Genomic DNA, 21,331 nt, shown 5'->3' on the forward strand with positions numbered 1-21,331 from the left:
TGAGTTTTAGTCCATGGCAAACAATCTTTGTTAGCTTTGGGCTGCGGTGAAACTTGAAATCATGCAGCACACATGTGCCAGAACAAACCATTTTACCATGGAGTATCAGGGCTAGAGACAGGAAGGGACCCGAGAGCAGAGATACAGTTGAAGGCATGGTCTCGGTAGTGTCCTTCACCAGATCACGCACGCCTCACTAAGTTCCCACCCCCATCTGAGAACCGAGTTTCCATTCCATGAGCCACTTCAGAACTTTTCAGATGAAGCCCTTGACATCACATGACCTAACATGTACACAGACCCGGAAGTGAGGTCATGAATTCTGCTGTACGATTAATTCGTGCTGAGATTGCCAGGGCCTTGTGGCTTTTGCTCTTCCCTGGGTTATTTTCCACCTCCTTGCTGGGGAGCTTTTCAACTACATGGTCCTACTTCCGCTCTGAATGGCTCTGAAATAACTCCAGGATTCAACTGACCACATGACCACAACACATTTAAAAACCTCCTCTGAGACATCTAGGTGTGGAGACTGCCCCAAATCTTCAGCTCAGTGACTGCGCCGAGCCAGCCTTCCTCATTGCACAGGTACTAAACTCTGACAGGGCCGTTTTTCATTGTTTCTCTTGAGGAATATGTCTATCTAGATCCAGAGTGGCCACCGCAGTGCGCGACGCCAAGTGAGGCTTTAAAAATGACCTTTTCAGTTGAATTCACTCCAGACTGTAGTGTGAAGCTGTGGGTTAAACTGGACTCAATGGTCCACCACAATCAAACAAAGCTTATTTTATTCTTTGTTTTGGGGTTTTTTTCCTCCTCCCTCAACCTCCTCTCATCCTTCTCCATTTCTCTCCTTGCCTTTTATGCATGTGTATATGCGGCACTGATTTCTCCCTTCATATTTCAAGTGATTTATCTTGAAAAGGAATCTAACTTCACAAAATCTCTGTGGGTTCACAGCAATAAGCAAGAAAGCAACTGGGCAATCCCTTTATACTGTCAATATTTATTTATGTCTAAATTTTGTTGACTGAGTGGTGCAGTTTCTAAGCCTGTAGGGCAGAGTTCCTGCACAATTTGCTTTGTTTATTTATTAGTGTGCCAGCACAAGTCTACAAAGAGCTACTGTAGTTTCACTGTGTTATTTGTACAAACCAACTCACACCTTTATAATTATCACATTTGTGGCAAGTTTCTCTGTTGCCCAGATGGCTAGCATATAAGTCTAATTTTGTAGAAACTGGGGCATGCTATCAAATTGCAGAATACTGTGTTAAACATATGATTTACTTAGAAATTATTCTTTTCTCTTCTGCCAAAATGGTAATACTTCACTAAGCTCAGTGTATTAATAATGGATGACTTAATAAAATCTGAGGAATATAAATAATTAACATTAATGATAATGTTAGTTTTATATTCCTACTCAGTAGTTTAGTAAAATGCAGAAGATTTATAGGGTCTGGAGAAAAATCAGAATATTGCATTTTATTCTTATGAAATTGAACATATGCATAAAACTATTATAAAGGTACTTGGTGACAAGTTTAAAATATTATAATACAATTCAGGGATTAGATGCGATCATTAATGTCAGCTATGTTTAAGGAGAACATATCATTGTGTGTGTCTTGGGGAAATTTGTGAATAATCAAATTAAAATGCAATTATGTTTAAATATTTCCTCAGGGAAAATTGTTTCATCTCAGTAGGTGGGATTGTGGACTAGGGCTACAGTGCTGAGCCATATTATGATGTTTAATGACCATGGAAATACAGAGAAAGAATGATACTTTAATGTGTGAATTGCATATCTGCAAAGTTGAGCCATACAAAAGCAAAGTACAATAAGCACAAGAAAACTTTCTGTTCTGAGGCAGTTTTCTCTGTAATGCAGAGAGATATTCCTGAGGGGCACAGCATCTCTAGCATTTGGATTTTGACGTACCTACTAATGGAGCCCCCAGTACCTGGTCAATGCTTATAGTGGTACAGACTTCACATGGTGAGGTGGAATGAGATCCTCAGTAGTGCACTGTAGTTTAAATATTTATGTATTGTATGTTATTGTATGCGGATATATATCTCAGTGTATGTAGGTATATGACATTCATGTGGGTACCCATGGAAGCCAGGAAAATCCATCAAGTCCCCCTGGAACTGGAATCACAGGAAGCTGTGGTCCCTTATGGATGCTGGGAACTGAACGTTGCTCCAGGGCTAGGCTGGGACTGAACTGTAACTTCTAAGGGCTGCCCTGTGGTCTACATTGTCCATCTAGACCCAGCTTCTTAAGGGCCCACAACTTCTCAAAACTTCACGTTAGCCGGAGATGAAGTATCCAAAGGCGTGAACCTGTAGGAGACATTTCACACTGAAGCCACAACATTCCATCTTCAGCTCATATGGTATAACAGCCATCACATGAAGCAAAGTACATCCAATTTCCAAAGTCCCCATAGTCCACAGCTTTCAAAGTCTCTCCTAAGACGTGGGCAGTCTGCGATCCCATGACATCAAGGAAGGAGTTGCCCACTTTCAATATACAATGACATGGAATGTTCCCATAACAGAATAGAGGAATGGGGGAATATCAAAGAGAGATCGTATTACATTAGATCTGAACCCGAGGAAGGCAAACACTTGAAGACTTTGCCCCTGTGGTCCAGCAGCTAGGACTCACCACAGGGAGCCTCACCCCTCCAGCTCTGTTGCCTTGGATGAATTCGCCCCTTTCCTGAGCTAGTTCTACCTTCGGTGTTCTGCAGGCAATATTCCGCCTTCCTGTCATCTGCCTATCCGTAAAGCAGGAGTGCAGAGGCAAGACTACCCCTACGTCTACATTATCTTTACAGTAGAAAACTCTTTTATACCTGTTTTTATATCTCTTGCAGTGTCAATCAAAGCTCACTCAGGACTTCTGTCCTGCTTCATATTAGTAGGCTCTGCCACTCTCGGCTTCCAAAGCTGCCTCGCTCTTGGATCTTCTGTGCTGGAATGACTTGCATTATATGGGGGCTGGTATCAAGTTATGCTGCCAGTTAAAGATGTAATGCAGCTGCTGTAGCCTCTGTTCATTCATTTTAAAAATTGAACTATTAACTTCCAACTTTTGTTTTTATATATTTTTATACCTCTTTAGTCTCCTGATTCAGCCATACACTGTGACTTGTATAGCCCTCAGATATGTGTGCTCTTTTAGGGGGGTCACCTATAAAAACGTGTGCCATCCTCTGGCTTCCAGTGTAGGTACTAGTCATGAAAGAGATACACGAAGTTTCTACTGGCAGATGAAGCCCTAGAGACAACCAGTTGGCTATTCTGTACAAACAAGCAAAGAGACAATAGGAACCAAAGAATGGAACATACAAATTTCCCAGCCACAATCATCTCCCTTTCTCTGAAAGGCAATCACCAAATTGGCATCACTTCCTTCCAGAGGATCTGATCCCTTTTTCCTGGATAGCACTCCAGCTCTGTGTGCTTCTTCTAAATCAATAGCAACTCACTCCTTGTTCTTGGTCCAACCTTTCAACAGTGACATGCAATCCCTTGCAGCAGGCATCGCCCTCTTATAAGCTGTAAAGCTCAGCTCTCCACAGATGTAACACTTCTACCCTGAGCATACGGAAGGACAGAGCTCTCAACAAAAAGTGTACTATAGCCTGAAACCTGAGGGATGCCTGCATTTCCCACCCCTTGGCAGGATTTAGTATCTGGTAACTTGCTAGCGCTTGGAATAGTCTAGAATGGTTATGAATTCTACCTTATGCTTCTTCAAACTAAGAAATAATTGTCAGATGTCTCGTGTCTAAGTTGTAACCGGCTGTCACAGAGCAGGAACGGAGACACAGGACTATCACAGATCCACAGCACCCAAGGTGTGTTGTATTAAGTAATGTCCCATCTCTGTGACCTCAATACTGAAAGAAACAATGTAAAAGAGGAAAACTTTGTCTTGGCTCATGGCTTCAAGAGGTTATAAGAGTCCATCACAGGGAGGGCGGGTATAACCTGCGAAGGCCGCCCCCTGTGGCCTACATCCACCAGCTAGCTTCTACTACTAGGCAACCCTACAACCGTCAAAAATAACCCAATGAGGTGGGCAACCAGCATTTGGAAGATGAGTGTGTGAGGCACATTTCAGGTTCAAATCATCTAAAGATCAAAAGGAGCTTCTCGAGGAAGAGCTCACCAACTCTGACATGCAGCCTCATCTTATTAAAAACATCCTTTGCCTTCAAGGAATGCAACACCTTGACTCTATCAAAGACCTCCAGAGAAGAGTTCCCTGCCTCCACCAAGGCTGATTTCATTTTTAACATTCCTTGCTGTTAGCCATCTCCTAAATCTAGCCGAAGTCCCTGCTTCTTGCTGTTCGAGTTGGAAAATATCCTTCTTCCGAAGGAATTTAAAATTAGAATGTTACTCATCAGGCCAGGTATCGGTGCCAGCAATTATCTACATACGGAAATATTTGAGGTCTGGCACTTTCAAAAACTTGATCCTATTATTCACACATTCTGCAGCCAGAGACCAAGACACAAGATATTCTTGTGACCTACTTGGGAAGCCATCTGGCTCTCAGATCCAACTGTGAGATTTTGATCCAGCCTTCACACTGATTCAGTTCTTCCAGCAGGACTCAGGGTAGCAGTGTCTGTTTCCAGCATAGTGTATGTGTGCCATGCCTCTGTGAGCCCCTCAGCATGGGGGTAAGATGCAGAGAGATATAGATTCCTAAAGGCTCATCAGAGTCCTAGCCTGGATGGCGTCTGCCAAACAGTCACCAAGATCTCCCCACCCTGGGGAAGCCTGTAGCATCACAGGTTAAGTCACTCTTAGCTTTTAGTTCATCTAAATGTCCCTTGTAAAGAATGTCATCCTGCCTGCCTTAAGGACCCATGGTATAAATCAGAGTCACTTCGTGGGTGTCTGTTTTTCTTGATGAGAATGCCCTTACATGGTACTCCCCACATTCCAAAAGCCCTAGTATTTTCAAGCCTGAAAGGCAGTGTTACTCAATAGTCATATGCTTGAATTAATAACACTTTCATAAAGTCTGGTTCCACGCCCTGAATGACACAAGACAGTTCTGTATAAATCCTTTTAAAGAGGAATCTTCACAGACTTCCACACAACTCTCCAAGGCAGCAAATTTGACAAATCTTTTCAGTAGGTGCTACATACCATCAACATGTGAATCATCCTTAAATCATTTCCTTAACAATAGCTGCATTTTGAATGGTACAAATTACTTGGCTGGAGGAGACAAGGAGAATGCCAGCACACTGATAAACTCACCACTCAGATGAAGTCAGCACGCTGTCACTTCCTATAGGCTCAGTGGGGGACAGAGGCCAGGCCTCAAAAATGCTTACACTTATCTCTTATGAAAAAACCACAAGCCTAAACTGACAGGACCGCTTAGGAAGCAAACTTTCCCACTGCAAAGGATGCTGGATGCTTCCTTGGAGAAGCCTGGTTGAAACACTGACCCCGCCCCTCCCCCATTTCATTGTTCTTCATCATCGTCTACAGACAATAATCCCCAAGTTCCCCCCAGGAAAGGTAAAGGATGTCCAGCTCCAAAGACACACAACTCAAGATATCGTTTCAGTAAGATTTTGACATGAGAGGAGCACCCGAAGTCATCCACCTGGATCCCTATTAATTCCAAATATCCTCACAAGAAAGAGGCAGAAGGTCAAAAGCCAGAGATTCGACAAGGAAAGCTGTGATGAAGCTGATGAAAGGAAGAACCCATGAGCAGCCAAAGGATGTAGTCAGCCTGTGAGCTAGAGCTGTCAGGAAGATGGCTCCTCGCTAGAGCTGTCAGGAAGATGCTTTCAGACTCCACACAATCCCATTTTAACACCTTGATCAATGTTAGCAAAAACTCTGACCTCCAACACTGGAAGACATGAGTTTGTACTTTAAAGAAAATATTCATGGAGATACAATTCACATATCAGTCCATTCACCCACTAGAGAAAACAAGCTAATATTCTTGCTTTATTTTACAACTATCAGCATAATTATATTTAGGACATTTTCACCACCTAACTGGGAACATCCGTGTCTGTTGGCAGTAGCTTCCGGTTTCCCTCTGCCATCCCATCCCACCCCTATCTATCCCCTCTACTTCATGTCTTTAATACAATAAATTTGGAGCCACTCAGCATCTGCTGATCTGTTACAGCAACACTAAAATCTTTGAATATGTAACAGGATGATGTCACAGAACAAGAAAAGTATGAACCAGAGGGCTGGAGAGAAGGCTCAGTGGTTAAGAGCACTGGCTGCTGTTCCAGAGGACCAGCGTTCAAGCAGCAGCCATGTGGCAGTTCACAACGTTCTGTAACCCTAGTCCCAGGGAATCTGGAACTCTCACGCATAGACACGCATGCATGCATGCAAAACATCAAAGCACGTAAAAAATAAGCAAATCTTTTTTTAAAAAGGACTTCAAAAATGTGCAAACCAGAGATGAACATAGACACTGAAATGCTATCTTTTTCAGAGATTTGAAACATTTAGGGAATGGGGGGGAGGTGAGTGTGTATATGTGGTGGGTCAGTTATGTCTGTGTGTGTGTGTGTCTGTGTGTGTGTGTGTGTGTGTGTGTGTGTGTGTGTGTCTGTGTGTCTGTGTGTGAGTGTGTGTGTGTGTCTGTGTGTGTGTGTGTGTGTGTGTGTCTGTGTGTGTGTGTGTGTGTGTCTGTGTGTGTGTGTGTGTGTGTGTGTGTGTATCTGTATCTGCCTGTGTGTGTACAGATGTCAAAGGACGATGGCCTTTACAGCCTTTATGTGGGATCCCAAGTTTGAACTCATGTCACCAGGTTTTCATTGTTGGCTGACAAACACCTTTATCCTGACAGCCATCTTGAACCTCAATTAAAAAGATTAACGCCTATCTTAGCTTTCCCTCTCTTCCTCCTCCCTCCCTCCCTTCCCCCCTTCCTCTTTTGTCCCTTGTTATAATGCTCATTCTGCCTGTCCAGCTAACCCAGTGTTCTAACATCACAGGTCTACCCTCGCCATCTAGAGCGGTAAACTCCTTACCATCCACAAACAAGAATCTCATTCACTGACAACTGATCAAACTTCTTAGAGGAGCCAGCAACGTTAAAACTCTATGCGTATCCAATAACTTAGAAATAATAAAAAAAAATGCCTCCCTCCCTGAAGTGAAAGGGACATGACAGGCACAGTGACGAGCAGAGGTTGGTGGCCCTCAGTCAATGAGGCAAACTCCACAGGTTTTGTAAATGAAGCTTTGGCAGATCCCAGCCACATTGTACCTGAGACTTTTGCGGATCCTTTCATGCTACCATTACAGGAACTGTAACCGAGACAGTAAAATTTATGAGCATCTATGTCCTGTCTTCAACATTGCCTCCCAGGCTGCAAAGCACATTTGCTGCCCGGCCTGCCCTTGTCCAGAACAGTTGGCTGTGGTCTGAGCTAGAGAACTCACTTTCGCAGTCGGGCCCAATAGTCCCCGACTCTTTGCAACATCACTGTCCTTCAGCTTGCAATGGGTGGCCTGTGTCCAGTGTCCTGCTGGCTGGTCCAGACGTCGCTTGCTTCCAGAGGAGAGCAGATGGACCTCCTGATCAAAGAAAGGCCTTGCTTCTCCCTCAGGGGCAACCTAGAGCGCTCAGGGTGAGGCCCATGTGCTAGGCTACAGGTATGCAGAGTTTGAGTGTTACAGTTACTTCTTTTAGAATGAGATTTCTCACATCAGGCAGCAGTGGAAGCTAGGGAGCTCTACAGGCCTGTGATGATATCAAAGTGTTACGGCTCCTTAGCTAAGCTGCTGTGCTAAGCACGACGGCATGAGGGCAGATGCACAGAACTGGCGGAAAGGCAGGTTCTGTGAGACTCAGGCCCAGCAGGTGCTTCACTGGTGGTCAGCACTGAGCTTGCCATGATGGAGCAGGCTTCAGCAGCTGCCAAGGCAATTCTGCTATTGCCACCCTGACTGCCTTGACCGGCAGTCATGCCCTGGGCATCCAGCGGTGATTCTTCCCCAGAGTAAATGGGAGTCTCCTCAGATGGTCATGGTGGAGGAATGGTGCAAGCATGAAAGAACTAGGTAGCCTTTATTTTTCATGAATCAGGTATTTATAAACCTTGGGCAGTAGGGAGGGGTTTGAATGTGAATGTGTCTGATTTGCTGGGGCTGGGGTACCAGGATACTTGCTTTACATGCAGTAGCACTGGGCGGGGGGTGGGGGGTGGGGGGCGGGGTGCCCTATCACAAAAAGAATGCAGTACTTAATTATCCTATGGGTGGGGGAAGAATTTCCAGATACAATTAAAGGTCATTTGCTGAATGCTAGGGTCTCCTTAGCATGGGGTAGGGTATGAGACGTCTCAGAAGCAACAGACATCAACCTCTCCAGAAGAGCCCCATAACTCCACCACTGACAGCTACACCATCTGGGACAAAACACTTCATTTTATGAAGCAACATTTTCACCATTGTAAAACAGAGACATCAGTGCCTCCTTACTTAAGACTGAAGCCAAGGACCCGGCACCTAGAAAATTGTTCAAAATGGGATAAATATTATATTGTATGTGTTATAAGATTAGATGTTTCAAAGTATATAAAATATCAAACACAGGAAAAAATATGTTATTGTGGTTTGAATGTAAAACAACAACAACAACAACAAAACAAGTTCTAGAGCTTTGGAAGGACTATAGAACGTTCAGGTAGAATTTCAGTGGGGGAAGCAAGGCTCCACTTCCTGTTTATTTTGTGCATCCTGCCCACAGCTGCAATGCGACCAGCCAGCCTCCTGCGCCAATGGCCTCCCTGCTCCAAACCGTATCTTCCTCACCATGGCTGATGCCCCCAAACTCTCACCTGGAATAGTCTCTTCCTCACTCAGATTCTTTCTGGTTGGATGTTTGGTCACAGAAACTAGGAAAGCAACTCAGGCGGGAACCAGCATTTTTCTGGGTAGTAGATGTTCAATACACTTGTGTGAATGACGAATCTAAATTATTAAGCCATGAAGTGAAGTCACATACACGATTCAAATAGTTCTTGAATGACCTTGGGACTGCACAGTTGTCTGCTCCCAGGACATGAACCAAGAAAGGGGCCTTTCCCAGCGTTCCTCCAGGGTCAGCAAGCCGTGCTCTTGATGAAGGGCTGCAGGAATGACAAAGTCTGGGAAATGAAAGTCGCCATTGCACCATTACAGGGCTGCCTTCCCTGGCCCAGTGTCGTCTCCATCCACACCAGTGCTCTCCTCTGGACTTATTTATGGCATTTTAAGAACACTCAGAGGTTCTGGAGACGACCCAGTGTACCCATAGCGGGGAAGAGCTCTTCTCAGTTCTTGGTCAGGAAATAAGCCTGAGTTGTTTCCAGTTTTAAGCTTTGGCATAACCCTCTAAAGCTCTGCTCTGCCTCCATCAGAGACACTCACTTTCCTGGCCGGTTGGTCATGGATCAAGCTGCTTCCCAGGGTTCTGTGGAAACATCACCCTCTTCTGGGCTAGACCTTACCTATCACCAGGGAACAGGTGACCTTGGCTGAGAACCATAGAGCCTGCTTGTAGTCCGGTCTATAACTGCCCATGATATCCTCTGAGGTGCGTCCTAACACGGCCTTGAGCTTCACATTTCTCACCTACAAAGTGAAACTGAAACTACATACTCCGTGTGGTAATAAATGAGACAGCACATATAAAACGTATGTAGGCAGCCCTGTTTTGCATACTTATTAATAGGCTAGAAATCAAATGAGCAACCAAATGCAAGCACGCCTTTAAGTACTGAAAGGAGATGTGGACGTTATCTAGAGCTACACAGGGAAAGGCTGATCACAGCTTACCAAGGCAACTTCTCCCGCCTCCCTCCCATTAAGGGAGTAATGTGCTATATAACTGAGGTCCCTGCGGAACTTAGATCCCCTTGCCTCAGCCTTGCCGAGCAGTGAAACCGTAGGCATGCTTCACTACACCTAGCTAAAAAGTCCTTTCAGGGCCATTTATAGTTGTGATAATTCATAGAAACATTTCTCACACTGCGTGAAAAACTGGGAAAGTGTTCAGACTCCGTCACTGGTAAGCGGTTGGGTAACTGTGGCTCGCCTGCGCTGGAGGACGCGGCTCAGAAGCATGAGCAGGCAGCACCTGCAGTGGTGTAGGTAACTCCTGTTCACATTCAGCTCACAGAAATGGAATCACAGGCCATGGCAGGTGATATCCCACATAATCCTGGCCGGCCTTGGTGCTTAGCGCATGAGATGATGCTTAGGACGATTTTAGGTGCGAGAACCACTTCAATCAGTAGGTTCTGGGTAAAGAAGAGTGATATCCATATGGTGAACATGCTCACCCAATCCCTGGAAGGCCTTAGGGAGGAAAGGCTGACACTCAGAAGATGAAACATTTGTTCTCCTGGGCTGACCTTGTTCTCAAGACCTGCAGCCAACGGCTCTACACAGGCTCTGTGGCCTTTCAGCCATGGTGTGGGCTCAAACTTGGTGAGCCACACTTGTCGGTCCTATACAAGGATATTTACACATGCATACGTATACATGTCTATATACACATATATGCATTTGCTTTTATGTATGTATATATAGATATGTACATTTTATACATGCATGTGTACATATATGAATATACTAATCCTATTTACTGGAAAACAAATGCCGGCTTATGGCATATAATTCTACATACATAAAATTGCTGGGACCGGCTATAGGGCAGTTGGTAAAGTGCTTTCCTAGCATGTAAGAAGGCCTGAGTTCAAGCTCTGGAGCCCATAAACTAGGCATGGTGATACATACTTTTGATGCCAGCATTCAGGAGGTAGAGGGAAGGCATGCTGGAGTGGGCTACATACCAGTCTGGGCTATAAGAGGCCCTGTCTAGCAAATAAACAGACAAAATGTTAGAACAACAAGGATAGAAAAGAAACTGGAGGAACATCAAGACTCCCGAGAGGCCAGCACACTTGTGAGTCCCTTCGACGGCAGCATGAAACTTTTTGGGGTAATGAAAATGCAATGCTCTGTGACTCTGTCATGGCAGAGCTTATCAATTGCCAAGTGTATCAACCCATGCTTGTATACACATACTTGGAATGAGTGGTTCTTATCATACTTAGAATTAGTTCAATGAATGTGTAAAAAAAAAAAAAAAAGGATCCAACTACAAGGCACACATCAAACTCTAAAGTTCACCTTTGTTATCAACAGGTAAAGTCAAATAAAACCCTTTTACGTATAATCTTACTTGCTGTGGATAGGGAAGTACGAGGGTTCACAGCACTGTTGGTATTTTATTGAGCACCACAGAAGGTGAGAAAACATTAACTAATATATCTGTCAGATGGCACCATGGGCAAAACACGTATTCATTATTCTGAACAACTTAATTAAAAGCATAATACTAATAAATTACATCCGCTAAAACTATTATTTTATTCACTTCTGATTTATATACTGTTTCTCTCTCGAGTAAATGGGAATTTTTATGTGCCAGTAAAAACTTAATAATTAATATATCAATCTATAGCAAACACCATTCAGGAGCTAGTAAGACAAGAATGTGTCCCTAAAGCGTTGGGGAAGGACAGCAACCCCAAGAGCAGACATGCTAACAGCTTGCGGCCAGCACCTGCACTCTCAGTGCCCACACTGCCCTCTTATCTTCAGCAGCCCGGTTATCTTCAGAACTCACAGGCTTGACAGAGAAGCAGATAAATAACAGAAGCCCTTTGCTCAGAACTCTCTCCTGTGAGCCTGCGATGCCCTTTTGTCTCAACAATTCCCTGATAACAAATTGGTCCACCCTTAGTTTGCCACCAAATTTTTCTAGATAAAAGGAAACTAAGCAGAACCTCTAAGTGCACCCATGAATAATGGCCATCTGGGGAATCAAGAGTCCCTGGTCTCTCTGCTGCAGCGTGGCTGGGCCCGTCTGATGCACCTAACTAACTTGCTGCTGCCACTGCACTCATCTGAACATGAGGAAACACCAGACAGTGTCTTAACAGCCCGGCCCTGCATCAGGGCCATAAAGCTTACCTCCTCCTCAGCAATGGGAACCCGGCTCAGAGGCGTGCCTGCACTTGAACACCAGTCTGTCATGTGGCACAGTGGAGTCATAGGTCAACTGTTTTATCTTGCTGGAAATCAGGTTCTTATTTTTATAAAGTCTGGGTGACTCTACTGACTATGAACAGCTGCTTGACAGTCCGAGGGACATTTGTAAGATCTCTCCTTTCAATCTCCAACATCTCATGGCACCACAGTAAGAATGAGAGATGTGACTGTTACTGTTCAATGGTTTAGTCCATGCTCACTGCCATAACAAAGTACCTCAGGCTGGGTAACTTATAAGTAATAGGAGTTGGTTCCTCATAGGCTGGTGTTGGTCTGACGTGTTTTAATGCTAATTACTGCTTGTTGTCTCTGTGTCCCACCTTGTACCCTGCCTAAGAGTCTAGCCTGTTTGACCAATAAAAGACCCTCACACCTGGGCAGGGCAAATGGGAAAGGCGTAGCTAAGGTTCCTGGTCTTTGGGAGACAGGGAATCTTGGGAGGAGAGGAAAGGAGAAAGAAAGCTGTTCCATGGGTTAGGTGGAGGAGAAGCACATGGCTGGCATGGATGGAGATTTGTCCCAAATGATGATAATTAGCAAGTATTTGGGACTATGGATGGAAGGTAGCTTGGTAGAAATTATTAAAAGCAGATGGCATAAGAAGAAGTTTAGGGGATCAATATCTGCCCTGCCCCAGGTTAACTAAGGCTATTTTAAAATATAACAGGTATCTGTGTCTTGATTGATTGCTAGCATGTTAGAAAATACCACTGTAATAATTAGTCCATACTGATAAATTACCCACAATAGACTGGAAAAACCCAAGTCAAGGATAGAAGAGATTCAGTGCATGGTAAAGTTTAGCTGTCTATCTCTAGCTTTTGGCTCTATTGATGTATCCTCTAGAGGCAATGGACATTGGGACTTCCTGTGGCAAGGATGCTGTAAAGGGAAAAACCCTCTTCCTGAATCCCTTCCAAAGGACTTACCTGTTAGCATCAGTATGGTGATGCACAGACACACACATTCAAAACTAGCAAGCAATGTTTTGGGGGCTCATACAACTCCTCAGACAATTGTATTTGCTTGGAGCACTGGTCTTGGACATTATGAAACTGAGCAGGTTCCAGCTAATAGCATTAGAATATCAGTCTAACACTGAGTAGAGAGGCACCCAGCATGCTCCGTCTCTCCCAGCGGAGGCCAAAGGCTCTTCCTTAGATGGTGAGCTTTTATATGGTATAAGACTCACCACTGCGTATGCCTTTCGACCCTGATCCTGAACACACCAATCTAAGCTTCCATTTTCAAAGACACCAAATCAATAGATGGCCACTATGCCTGCAACAGAGCTGACTCCAAGGATGAGAAAACTTGAAAGGGTTGACAGGTGTCAATAGGTGCTGATTGATTTTTTTTTTCAGGGCCTGTATTAAAACCAAGCATGCCAATTTACTTTCTCTGCCCATGTCGCATAACAATTTCAGTTCCCTTGACATGCCTAGCATCTCTTTGAGACATCACTTTCAGGGTTGGGGATGCTGTAGCCGCTCTCCTCCTCTGCAATTCATTTTCTCTGTCTAATACATCACTGCTTCCCAATAACAATGATGACTTTCTTCTTCTACACCTAATTCTGCCTGTCGCAACCACCACCATGCCATCAGTACCACTGTAATCTCCTCTGTCGTCAGTTAAAAGACTATCTGGTCACAAGCACCATGTTAGGAATGGCAGCAAACCCCTTCACCAGATGCCTCCCTATGCAGAACAAGGCTGGGTACCCTGCTGAGTTCCTTGTACATTGAAATATGCAGAAGAGTCACACCTAGATTTGTATGGCCTTCACATTTCTGTAATGCCAACATCCACATACTGAACTCCTAGCCCCCGAGGTCATGGTGTTAAGAAGTAGTTCCCTGAGGCAGGAGGAATGTCTCAGAGGACCCAAGTTCAGTTCCCAGAACCCACGTCTGGTGGCCCACAGCCATCTCTAACTCCAGCTCCAAAAGATCCAATGCCTTCTTTTAGACTTCATAGGCACAAATACATTCATACGTACACACAAATAAAAATAAATCTAAAAATAACAAAGTGGAGCCCGTAGAGTCATTGAAATTAAAATGGGTCAGAGAACAGAAGCACTTGCTGTACCAGTGTCACCGCCTGAGCCCAGTGCCTGGAGCCCACACTGGAAGAGAGAAACTGACTCCCTGAAGTTGTCTGATGACTTCCACACAAAGACACACACACACACACACACACACACACACACACACACACAAGAAATAAAAATTTTAAAGTCTCATTTGAGAAGCAGAAACTCAGGGAACAACAGGAAAGAGAGAGTGGAGAGACTGTAAGAGCCAGAGACAAGGACATGTGCACAGAGCGTGTCCTCTGTGCATGGCAGGGAAGAAACCCATGAAATCCCCACAAAATGTTCACTTACGTAAGAACTGAACAATAACAATAGCAGCTGACACAGCACTGTGGATGGGGGAAGTCTCCACAGGCCCCACGCCTAGGTGAGGAGCTCGAGGCAACTAATGGCTGAAGAGAGAGAGAGAGAGAGAGAGAGAGAGAGAGAGAGAGAGAGAGAGAGAGAGAGATCTCCCCTAACTGGTTATCAAGCACAAAGTTTTTAGGTCAGCCCTAAACACATGCACATACAAGTAAATGGCCGTGTGTGTGTGTGTGTGTGTGTGTGTGTGTGTGTCTGTCTGTCTGTCTGTCTGTCTGTCTGTCTGTCTGTCTGTGCTGTAACAATAATAATGAAAAAGAAGCAATGGATTTTTAAGGGAGTAGGGAAGACATGAGGTGTTGAAGAGAAAAAGGGAGGAGAAATGATATGAACACAATACTCATGTATGACACTCCCATAAATAAATTAAAAAGTGGAACCTTTGGGAAGTGATTAGGTCATAGACATGGATCCCTCATAAATGAAACCAGTCCCTTTGATAAGTGACCTGAGAAGCCTGTTGCCTCTTCAGTACTCAGGACCAGCAAAGAAGATGCCATTCATGAACTCTGGTGGTACCTTCCTGAGACAGTGAGTCTGTTGGTTCGCCCATCTGGGATTGTTCCAAGTCTTCTGCTGTGAAATTCAAATACATGTTGCTCACCAGCCAGCCAGTGTGTGGCATTTGGTCATAGTAGGCCCCCTGTGAACTAAGATTTAGATATGCTACAAGCTCCTGCAGGATGTGTGGACGGTGTTTGGGTTTCTCACTCTATGAAGACACCCAGCACTAACTAAACATAGCAGACCCTTGATGAGCAGATGCATGCATGGCCTCTCACAACACAAGAAAGAATGACAGAGCTGAAAGCACGCCTCTACATCAAATGGATGATGTGTCTAAACCGTAGTAAAATAATTCATGACAAAATGAAGAAAGAATTGGCCAATTACTTTTTTAAAATTACATTTACTTATTTATTTATTTTACATCCTGATCACAGCCTCCTCCCTCCTCTCCACCTGGTCTCATCCTCAAACCCTCTTCTCCCTTCCCCTCTCCTTCTCCTCAGAAAAGGGGACCCCACTCATATAAACCCATACCAACATATCAAGCCTCATTAGGACAAAGTGAGGCCAGACAAGGCAACCCAGCTAGGGAAGAGTTATCCAAAAGTAGGCAATAGAGTCCACGTCAGAGACAACCCCACTCTACTTCCTAGGAGACCCTCATGAAGACCAAGCTGCTGATAAGTTACATATTTGTCAGGGGCCTAGGTACAGTCCATGTATGCTCTTTGGCTGTTTCCCTAATTTCTTTCTCATCCTCTTTGTCTTTTGTATAAAGGAGGGCTACTTTTTTTTTTTTTTTTTTTTTTTTTTTAGTTAATCTTGTATCTAGCTACTCTGCTGAAGGTGTTTATCAGATGTGGAAGGGCCCTAGTAGATTTTGGGGTCACTGATGTATACTGCCATATCATCTATGAATGATACTTCGACTTCTTCCTTTCCAATGTGTATCCCCTTGATCTCCTTTAGTTGTCTAATTGCTCTAGCTAGGATTTCAAGTACTATATTGAAGTGCTATATATGACTTCAAGTACCATATCTGAGTAGAGTGGGCAGCCTCTTCTTGTTCCTGATTTTAGTGGGACTGCTTTAAGTTTGTTTCTTTTTAATTTAATGTTGACTATAGACATGCTGAATATTGCCTTTATTGTGTTAAGGTATGAGACTCATATCCCTGATCTCTCGAAGATTTTTTTTTTTTTTTTGGGTTTTCAAGACAAGGTTTCTCTGTGTAGCCTTGACTGTCTTGGACTCACTATGTAGACCAGGCTGGCCTCAAACTCACAGCAATCTGCCTGCCTCTGCCTCCCAGGTGCTGGGATTAAAGGTGTACACCACCACTGCCCAGCTTTAAACATGGAGTGTTGTTAGATATTGTCAAACGCTTTTTCAGCATCTAATGAGATAATCACGTGGGTTTTTTTTCTTTGAGTATGATTATGGAGGATTACATTGATGGATTTTCTTATACTGAACCACCCCTACATCCCTGGGATAAAACCTATATCATCATGGTAGATGGTGTTTTTTATGTTCTTGGATTGGGTTTGAGAGTATTTTAATTGAGTATTTTTGCATCAATCCAAGGGCAATTGGTCTGAAATTCTCTTTCTTTATTGAGTCTTTGTGTGGTTTTGTTATCAATGTGACTGTAATTTCATAGAATGAGTTTAGCCATTTTCTGGAACAGTTTGAAAAGCAATGGTATTAGTTCTTCTTTGAAAGTCTCATAGAATTCTACTGTAAAACCACCAGTCCCAGGGCTTTTGTGTTTGTGTGTGTGTGTGTTGGAAGACTTTTATTGACTACTATTATTTCCTTGGCAGTTTATTTGTTTTCCTGATCCTGTTTTAACTTTGGTTAGTAAAATCTATCAACAAAATTGACCATTTCATTTAGATTTTTAAATTTTGTCGAGTATGGGCCTATGAAGTAAGACCTAATGGCTCTTTGGATTTCCTCAGTGTTTGTTATAATATCCCCTTTTCCATTTCTGATTTTGTTAATTTGGATATTGTCTACCTTTTAGTTAGTTTGGCTAAGAGTTTGTCTATCTTGTTGATTTTCTCAAAGTACTAGTTCTTGGTTTCCTTGATTCTTTGTATTGCTCTCTTTGCTTCTAATTTATTTATTTCCCTCTTGTGTTTGATGATTTAATGTCATCTACTCCTCTTAGATGTGATTGCTTCCTTTTGTTCTAGAGCTTTCAGCTGTGCTGTTAAGTTACTAGTATGAGATCTCTCCAATTTCTTTATGAAAGCATTTAGTGCTTTGAACTTTCCTCTCAGCATTGCTTTCATTATGTCCCATAAGTTTGGGTGTGTTGTGCCTCAATTTTCATTGAATTCTAAGGAGTCTTTAATTTCTTTCTTTCTTTCTTTCCTGACCTAGTGGTCATTGAGTAGACAGTTGTTCAGTTTCCATGAGTGTGTAGAATTTCCATTGTTGTTGTTGTTGTTGAAGTCCAGCTTTAATACATCATTATCTGATAAAATACAAGAGACTACTTCAATTTTCTTGTATTGGTTGGGGTTTGCTTTGTGACTGATTATATGGTCAATTTTGGAGAAGGTTCCATGAGGTGCTGAGAAGAAGTTATATTCTTTTGTTTTGGAGTGAAAAGTTATGTGGATATATTAGGTTCATTTGATTCATGACATTTGTTAGTTTCATTATTTCTCTGTTTAGTTTCTGTCTTGATGACCTGTCCATTAGTGAGAGTGGGGTGTTGAAGTCTAGTATTAGTGTATGGGTATCAATGTGTGGTTTAAGCTGTAGCAATTTTTTTAAACAAATGTGGGTGGCCTTTTATTTGGGGCATAGATGTTCAGAACTGAGATGTTATCTTGATATATTTTTCCCTTTGATGAATATAAAGTGTCCTTCCCATCTCATTTAATTTTGGTTGAAAGTCTATTTACTAGATATTAGAATGGCTACTCCAGCTTGCTTCTTGGGTCTGTTTTCTTAGAAAATCTTTTTCTAGCCCTTTGAGGTGATATCTATCTTTTGTTGTTGAAGTGTTTCTTGCATGCAGAAGAATGGTGGGTCCTATTGTTATATCCATTCTGCTAGCCTGTGCCTTTTTATTAAAAAATTGTGTCCACTAATAATGAGAAATATTAATGACCAATGATTGTTAGTTCATGTTATTTTGATGTTGGTGATGGTAGTGTGTGTGTGTGTGTGTGTGTGTGTGTGTGTGTGTGTGTGTGTGTGTGTGTTTCTCTTCTTTTGGTTTTGCTGCAGTGAAGTTAAATGTTTCCTGAGTTTCCTTGGATGTAGTTAACCTCCTGGGATTGGAGGTTTTCTTCTAGTATCTTCTATAGGCTGAATTTGTGCACAGATATTGTTTAAGTTTGGTTTTATCATGGAATAACTTGTTTTCCTTCATCTATGGTGAATGAAAGTTTTGCTGGGTATATTCATCTGGGCTGATATCTGTGGCCCCTTCTGGTCTGTAGTACATCTGCCCAGTCCCTTCTTGCTTTTTGAGTCTCTGATGAGATTTAGGGGTAATTCTGATAGTTCTGCATTTATATTTTTTCTTATACCTTTTCCCTTATAGCTTTTAATATTCTTTCTTTGATTTTTATACTTAGTGTTTTGATTATTATGTGGCAGGATGATTTTCTTTTCTGGTCTAATCTATTTGGTGTTCTACACTCTTCTTGTATGTTTATTGGCATCTCTTTCTTTAGGTTGGGAAATTTTTCTCATATGATTTTGTTGAAAATATTTTTTGGAGCCAGGAATCTTTTCTTTCCTTCATTCTTACTATTATCAGGTTTCATATTTTCTTAGTGTCCCTGGTTTCTTGGGTGTTTTGTGTCTGGAATTTTTTACATTTAACATTTTCTTTGACAGATGTATCTTCAATTGTATCTTCTACACCTGAGAGTCCCTCCTCCATCTCTTGCATTCTGTTGGTAATATGTATGTTTGTAGTTCCTATTGTTTTCTCTAAATTTTCTATCTGCAGGGCTCCCTATGTTTGTGTTTTATTGTTTCTATTTACATTTTCATGTCTTAGACCATTTTATTCATTTTCTTCACTTGTTTGATTGTATTTTCCTATATTTCTTTAAGGTATTTACTTGTTTCCCTTTTAAAGGCCTCTGCCTCTATCATATTTGTAAGAATATACTTAAGGTCAATGCCTTTTGTTTTCGTTGTTTTAGGACACCCAAGGCTTGTTGTAGTAGGACAGCTGGTTCTGGTGGTGCCACTTTGCCCTGGCTCTTATTGGTTGTGTTCCTGCATTGGCCTTTAGCTCTCTGCTTGTCCCTGGTGTTCCTGTCCACTGGACTTCTCAGAAAGGTGAGAAAAGCCCTAGGCTGGAGACTGGACGTTCCTGGGGACCAGAAGCCCTCCTCAGGATGGAGAGCAGGGCTATGGGCTGGAGTGTACTCCTCAGGGAGTAGCCACAGCTCTCCTCTGTTGGCTCTGCTCCAGTTAGACCCACAGGCAGGGAGTTAGGTGAGGGAGCTCTAACCTGGATAATCCTGGGGTCCAGCAGGTCTCCTCAGGAAGGTATGTAGAGCTGTGGACTGGAGGCTGGGACCCTGTGTCCCTTGGGGCTGGTATACTTTCTCTGGTAGGCATGTTGCTGTGCATGTGTGATGGTGGGGAGCTCATAGACAGTCACAGGCATTTCTCAGTCAGCATTGGGGCCTCAAGATCATTCCACAGTGACCAAGCTATCCGGATACCATGTGTGCTGGGTAGCACCATCTTGGAGAGTCAAGCCAATTCCTTTCTTATGTCACAATTTCTTTGAAGAACCCACCAGGATCAGATGAAATTACAAAGCCTGATTCATATAGTGAGTCAGCCATCGAAGCACTACAGCTACAAAGAACCCAAAACACCCCCCAACAACAGATGAAGGAACAGTGGGAAATATAAAATATAATTTCCTTCCTTAAGACCCTGGAAAGCCACCAGTGGGATATACCAAATGACTAGTAATTTGGTTACATTATAATTATCTATGTGAATCTTCTATAAGCTATTAGTATAGGAAAATACATAGTACTAAAGGGGATGTGAAATTTAAGTACAGTTCTTAATGGATAGCCTTCCTATTGAACTCTTGGTAGAATATTTAAGCTCTGGGTTTTTAGGGTGAGCTAGATGTAAACAGCAATACATTCACACTGTTGTTTTCATATAGTCATTGTGCTGTCTTAGATATGGCCACACATGAGCCAACCTAGCTGGGTTTGCCTCAGCTGGAGACCAAAGAAAATCACCGTGTCTCACCAGGCCGGGGAATCTTTCATCTTAAGTCTCAATCATCATGTCTTCTGCTGCTAAATTAGTACATCTTGACTAATTGGGGGCATAAATCCAAAGGCAGGTCAAATTTAACTGATGAACTATTTTATCTTGAGTTGTCAAGGTTTTTTTTCCCCTTTAAGAATGTGTTTTAAGAGCTAAACATTAATGTAAATGCTTATGATGTAAAGTTATCCATATTTCTATCTTGTTTTATCTCTAAACACTTTTCATTTTCAGTTATCTGCTTGGTAGTTCTGGCCAACAAGACATTTGAAGACTAATCACAAAGGTATACATGAATAACAGGTAAAACATGGCCTATGTGCACAGAAAATATATTTGAAAATGTTTACATATGCAAATACCTGGAAGCTAGAATTGAATTCCTGGCATAGAAACTAAATTTTGTCCTAATAATACACTCAAAAAAAAAAAACCCTAACAAAAACAAACAAATAAATGAAGTTGCAGAAGTACTGGCTACTGAGAAAAGCCTGGGTACAAGTGATACACTAGCATTAGTGCTCTTGATCAAGTGCTATTTTAGAGTAAAAAGAAGCAAGGAATTTTATCTTAAACATTTAACTTTAATCTAGCTTGGCTGTTTCCATTTTGACTAAAAAATATTGTCATTGGATAGAATGCATCTCCTCAACTGCTAATACGGAAGGAGGAAAAATGAAGTGTCGTCCTCACTGAGGCCATCAACAGCTAACTCTCCTTTCAGCATTTAGTAATTTAACACACTAATTTTCAAAGGGGCTATTTAGATGTCTGAGTGTGTGTGCATGCATGCATATGAGTGCAGGCATATACTTGTGCTTACATATGTACATGAGCACATGTGGAGTATGGAAACCAGGGGTGAACATGTGTCACTCTTCAGGAGCCATCTATTGCTTTTGAAACAGGGCTTCTCAGTGAGAACTGGGGTTC

At 42.6% G+C, this 21,331-nt stretch overlaps 1 long non-coding RNA gene across 1 annotated transcript; it reads left to right on the forward strand.

The window, feature by feature from the left end:
* The first annotated feature begins 368 nt into the window (after positions 1 to 368).
* Positions 369 to 20,671, forward strand: LOC311585354. The gene is made up of 3 exons (XR_014775200.1): positions 369 to 585; positions 19,294 to 19,432; positions 20,633 to 20,671. It is a non-coding gene; the product is annotated as an uncharacterized lncRNA (long non-coding RNA).
* Positions 20,672 to 21,331: the final 660 nt, after the last annotated feature.

This window comes from Acomys minous (assembly GCF_964271855.1).
Source record: "Acomys minous genome assembly, chromosome: 15".
In the NCBI taxonomy this organism is placed as follows: Eukaryota; Metazoa; Chordata; class Mammalia; order Rodentia; family Muridae; genus Acomys; species Acomys minous.